Source organism: Bos mutus, chromosome 23 (genome assembly GCF_027580195.1).
Source record: "Bos mutus isolate GX-2022 chromosome 23, NWIPB_WYAK_1.1, whole genome shotgun sequence".
In the NCBI taxonomy this organism is placed as follows: Eukaryota; Metazoa; Chordata; class Mammalia; order Artiodactyla; family Bovidae; genus Bos; species Bos mutus.
The window spans coordinates 31927036-31933141 of record NC_091639.1 but is presented as its reverse complement, the minus strand read 5'-3'; the positions used below and the strand labels follow the sequence as shown (position 1 = coordinate 31933141).

At 46.5% G+C, this 6106-nt stretch overlaps 1 pseudogene; it reads left to right on the top strand.

The window, feature by feature from the left end:
- The first annotated feature begins 2880 nt into the window (after window positions 1–2880).
- On the top strand, window positions 2881–4043 carry LOC102268627 (cyclin-I2 pseudogene; annotated as a pseudogene).
- The last annotated feature ends 2063 nt before the right edge of the window (window positions 4044–6106 follow it).

The following is a 6106-nucleotide window of genomic DNA, read 5'->3' as shown; positions in this document are numbered from 1 at the left end:
AGAATCCCAGGGATGGGGGAGCCTGGTAGGCTACCATCTATGGGGTCACACAGAGTTGGACACGACTGAAGTGACTTAGCGTAGCATAGCATAGCTCTAAGGGAGTTCATAATCAGCAGGGGATTGGGGTCATGGGATGATTCCTGGAGGATGTGGGTGCTGGACAGACAGAGTGGACATGGACAGCAGTCTGTCTGGTGCTGGACAGACAGCAGTGGACCATGCCATTCTACAGTCTACAGGTGGAATTCAGAAAGGAAAGAGCCAGAGTGTATATCATAACCACACCTGACTGTCTCCCTGGTGATCAAGCCAATTCTGCAGTCCCTCTTCTTCCACTTACCAATGATCAGGCAAGAAAAGAGGAAATACCCAGGGGCCACACACAGAAAGAGTCCCTCCCAGATCTGCCTCCTACCCAGAGGAACAAAGGTGAGTCTAGGCACACAGAAGCACAGAGCAGGCAGCCCCAGCAGGACAGACATAAGAGTCTTCAATTCAGAGTTGAATTGTCTTGGGGGCACTGAGCAGGTTCAGAGAGTTACCTCCTAAGGGTGACCTTGAGGATGGGTAGGCTTTGACTAAGAGGCAGGTAACATGGGCAGGTGGAAATAATGCTATGAACAGAGACTTGGAAGGGACCCCTCTGTGGTGTGAAGACACCTCTGTAGGATGACACCCCATAGGATACTCTGGATGACACCCTCTTAGGCTACCCTGGGAAGTTGTTCCCCACTCCCTTGAGACAAGAGCCTAAAGTTTCCTTTGAGGAAGTATCTCGACAATAACATCCAAAAATACTGACCTATAGGTAGAATTGTTATTATTTAGTTGCTAAGTTGTGTCTGACTCTTTTGCAACCCCATGGCCTGTAGCCTGCCAGGCTTCTCTGTCCATAAGATTTCCTAGGCAAGAATACTGGAGAGGGTTGACATTTCCTTCTCCCAGGCATCTTCCCAACCCAGGAATTGAACCTACATCTCCTTTGTTGGCAGGCAGATTCTTTATCACCGAGCCACCAGGAAAGCCCTATAGGCAGACACTGGGAGCTATTAAATCTGAAGAACATCAGCGGGGTTTACAGGGCCTGCAGATGAGTTGGTGGGGGCAACCTACCTTGTCTAAGTGTGGACTAAGCAGCGTGATGAGAACATCACAGGAGGAAGATGGGGAGGAGTGGGATGGGAGAGAAAGGCTTAGCATGAGAAGGAAGGTGGCTCATTCTTTAGGACTGAGTGCAAGTCCATCCAGAGAGCCCAGGGTCACACTTTGAGGAGTCGGGGAGGGTGTGCATTCCTGCTGCTGGGAAGGGGCGCTGTGAGGAGGCTGGAGTTTGCAGGGGGAAGGATAGCCTTGTCTGAGATGGACAGCATCGTTCAGAATGGTGAGACCCAGCATGCTCCCCACCCGCAAAGGCTACAACTTAGGGATGTAAAAATATTCCACCCCTGTTTTCCTACTTTGATGTGTAAGCATGGGGCAATCAAGTTGGAGAGAGGAGAAAGAGAAACCACACTGTGGAGTAATATCCTTTTGCAAAGAAATACATATTTTGGAAAAGGGCTGAAACTTGTGGAAGCTTTAGAAGGGTGTTTTCTTTTCTTATTTTTAAGAACTCAAGGGTTTTGGTGAAATCAGTGTTGTTTTCTCAGGCGCCCAAATGAATGAACCTAGGCATAGCTTCAGAGAGACAAAAGGAAACCATAAAAATAGCTCTCTAATTACTGTCTCCTGTCCCCAAACATGACTGTCGAGGGCTGGGTGATGCCAACTCCCTTTCCCTAACTGGGGTCTGCTCTGCCTGTCCCCAGCTGTCATTCCCTGGCTCTGCCACTGCTGCTCTGGTTTCGCTGTGCCCTTTGCTTCTGTCTCTTTTTGTCTTTGCTTACCTTCACGAGGAGGTGGTTGTTTCTCTTAACTCTCTGCTTTCTTTAGGTTTTGCATGGTTTTTGTCTTCTGTTCAGCTGTCTCCATTGGTTCCCTTACCTTCATTCTGCAGGGCTATCGGTGACCTGGTTCCAATGAGGCTGTTGGGTTTTGTCCAGCTGCTTCTTCAGGCAGGCCCTCAGAGTTATGTGGCTGCCGTCTCTCCCTGTGAAGGTTTTCAGATTTGTTTTGTTCTTCCTGTCTTCTATATGTGTTTCTCCTGGCAGGGATATTGGCTGTTTATAAATTTTCAGGAGTGCTTTTCCTTTTAAGATGAGAGACAGGCTTCTGAATTGCTCGGGCTGAGACACATTATCTGTGAAATTCTTGCTTTGATGACTGGCAGATTTCTGAGCCATAGGGCTGGATTTCCAAATCTGGCTGGCCCCTCAAGCTGTGGTATCACCCTCTGCCTGTGGTTCTTTCTAGATAAGAACCTTCACAAAACAACCACTTCATTTGTGCAACACTTTGCCCCATCAAGCCTCCATCTTTAAAATTGATCAATAAATAACACGAACGATCACAACCTGGAAGAAATAAAATTCTCCATTATAACACAAACATTTCTTCATTGAGTTATTAAAATATAGCAGCTGTGTGACACAGATGGAAAACACGTAATGCTCATCATCCTTATTATTTAATACTAACCCTTTCAATCTTCACTATTCAAAATGGGGTCACTTTGGTGGGGGGTCTTCCCTGGTGGTCCGGTGGTTAAGACTTGGTGCTTCTACCGCTGGGTGTATGGGTTCCAACCCCTGGTCGGGGAACGAAGATCCTGTGTGTCACATGGTGCAGTACAAGCAAACAAACAAGAAAAATACAAGTATGAAATATACACCTGGATTTGAGATACTTGGCATCCCCCCCAAAAAGGTTAAAATGACCAGAAATATGCATTTCTGGTCAGAAATGCATATTTCTATCTTTAGAAGTCAACTTCGGCGGATGGAGATCCATGACATCTTCCAGGAAATCAAGCTGTTGCTCTTGAGAGTTGAGAACATCTTTGAGTTCTCCCAGACCCATTCTGAGCTTCAGATGGTGTTAGTAGTGAAGAATCTGCTTGCCAATGGAGGAGATGTAAAAGAGATGTGGATTCGATCCCAGGGTTAGGAAGTTCCCCTGGAGCAGGACATGGCAACCCACTCCAGTATTCTTGCCTGGAGATTCCCCTGGACAGAGGAGCCTGGTGGGCTACAGTCCATGGGGTCACAAAGAGTCAGACACGACTGAAATGACTTAGCAGCAGCAGACCCATTTTAACCTGGCTCTCGCCATCTTCAGCTTCCTCATGGTTTCAGTAAAGATAAAAAAGCATTTAGTCCATTGTGTTACAAAGATTTCTTTGAGACTTGCTGTCAAAGTTAATGATGAAGAGGAGTTAATTCCATGAGGCTGCTGCTGCTGCTGCTAAGTCACTTCAGTCGTGTCCGACTCTGTGCGACCCCATAGATGGCAGCCCACCAGGCTCCACCGTCCCTGGGATTCTCCAGGCAAGAACACTGGTGGGGGTTGCCATTTCCTCCCCCAATGCATGAAAGTGAAAAGTGAAAGTGAAGTCACTCAGTCGTGTCCAACTAGTATCGACCCCATGGACTGCAGCCTACCAAGCTCCTCCGTCCATGAGATTTTCTAGGCAAGAGTACTGGAGTGGCTTGCCATTGCCTTCTCCGAATTCCATGAGGAGAAGACTTCATAAAGCACAATGGCTCTGGCTATTCCCTGAATGAGCCTCTGAGGATGGAACTGGCTATTTTGGACACAATGCACTGGGATCTCTATATTGGGACACCACTGGACTTCTCAGCCCTATTCCACTCCCTGGTGGTCCTGGGCTGGCCCTGTGTACAGGGGTCACCTTGCAGGCATCCTTTTCTCCAGGCTACCTCCCTGACCAGGCAGCTGAAGCCCTGAGTCCCTGGCCACCAGCTGCTGCAGTTCAAGGGCTCCACACTTACCTTGGTCATCATCACTTTAGAACTGGACAGGCTCATGCCCAATGCTGTGCTCCTGCATCTGATCTGCTAAAGAAGGCGCTTTGGGCATCGAGCATTAGGCAGTTGAACCACTACAAGAAATGGGTAAAGCAGCAGCGGACAAGTGTTTAGTTCTCCTCCTGCACAGACAACTTTCTGTTTCCTCTGCAAGCCTTGGTGCCCTGTGGAGCATAACGGCAGTCCCCCTTGCCTAGCCGTCTCTGTACTCTATGCTTTCTGGCTCCCACAGCAAGCAAGAAAGAAGGCACTGAAAGAGCAGCTGAGAACACGCCTTAGGTCTTATTGTCATATTGCCTCCAGACCTACCGAGTTAGATCTGCATTCTGCTCGAGAGAATAGCATGGAAACACATACACTACCATATGTAAAACAGATGACCAGTGTGAGTGTGATGTGTGATGCAGGGCACCCAAAGCCCGTGCTCGCTGACAACCTGGAGGGATGGGGTGGGGAGGGATGTGGGGCGGGGAGTCAGGATGGAGGGGACACATATATATACCTATGGCCAGTTCATGTTGGCAGCAAAACCCATCATAATATTATAATTATCCTCCAATTAAAGTAAATAAATAAAATTAAAAGAAAAAGAGAAAAGATCCCTAGGTGATTCCTATGTAAGTTTGAGATGTCCTGTTTTTGTAACCATTAAAAACTTTAAATGGAGCAAGATACCAAACAAAAATCAATGAGGAAACAGTATGGTGGATGGCACTTAGAAATGCCCCATTAGTGGCAGCAACAATGAACAATGTGTCTATTTTTGTTTCAGCTTGATGGAGCCCCATACCGCGATCATTGAAGGACAAGTTGGGGCTCCTACTAATTCCTGGGCAGCTGATCATCTTTCCTTCTCCATGGAAAGGTCTCTGGAGGCTCTTCTCTGCCCTTGGTCAGAGGCCAACTCTGTGTCCTGGTCTTCTAAGGTCAATGCTTATCTTCTTTGTTGTCAGCAAAATCAAGGGTGACAGATTCCCAGACTTCTTCCAACATTCATCCAGTTTGCCCATCGGCCATCTACTCCAGGGGCTTCCCAGGTGGCGCAGTGTTGTAAAGAATCTGCCTGCCCATGCAGGAGACACAGGAGATGCAGGTTCAATCCCTGGATTGGGAAGATGCCCTGGAGAAGGAAATGGCAACCCATTCCAGTATTCTTCCCTGGAGAAGCCCGTGGACAGAGGACCCTGGAGGCAGTCCATGGGGTCACAAAGAGTTTGACATGACTGAGCGACTGAGCACACAGCATGCAGGCATCTACTCCAGAGGTGTTTAGGATGACTCTCAACTTCTTTGCTGACTTGTTGAGGTGGGTCACCAGGTTTCCCCTGCTACCTCTCTCCCTGAAATAAGCCATAAAACAGATTTTATCAAGGCCATTGTTTTTTGCTTATGGTCAATGCCAACCTGAGGGATCCTACGAGGAACCTGGTAGGAAAATTTGTATGATTAACGTTCTTCCTTAGTAAGCCATGTCAAAATCTGCCACCGATAGCCTTGTTTCCCCTGCCTCATTTATTTCCTTCCAGGGCCATATGGTGGTGATTATCAATCTTTGGGGAGTTGAAATACCTTGTCATTATTTCTTTGATTCCAAGATGTGCCTCCCTCCAGCAAAAAGGAAAAAAAGATCACAGTATGGCATTTATTTTCAAAATGGAAGCAAATGAAAATTAATTTCATGTTGAAATCAAGAATTCAGGTTGTCTCTTGAAATGGTGACATCCTGACACTGAGAAACGAGCCATAAAAACTCCAAACTGTGTGAAAGGAAACTGCTGGGGTTCATCACTTATTTCTTCCTTGTAAATTGCAGTTTTATGCCAACAAATTTATTTATTTACTTATTATATATATTATATTATATATTGTATGTGTATATATATATATATGTATACTGGCTCGTCAGGTCTTAGCTGCAGCATGCAGGATCTTTTTTTACTTAATGTGGGGTTTTTTGTTGTGGCGCATGGGCTTAGTTTCTCCCTGGGTTGTGGAATTTTAGTTCCCGACCAGGGATTGAAGCCAAGTCCCTTGCATTGCAAGGTGGATTCTTGGAAGTCCCAGGTATTTATTCAATCTCTGACTTTCCACTCTTCCTCAGTCCAACCTGTGTCTTGTTCAAGAGGGGCATTAAAAACTGTGATCTTAAAAATAAAATAAAATAAAATAAAAACTGT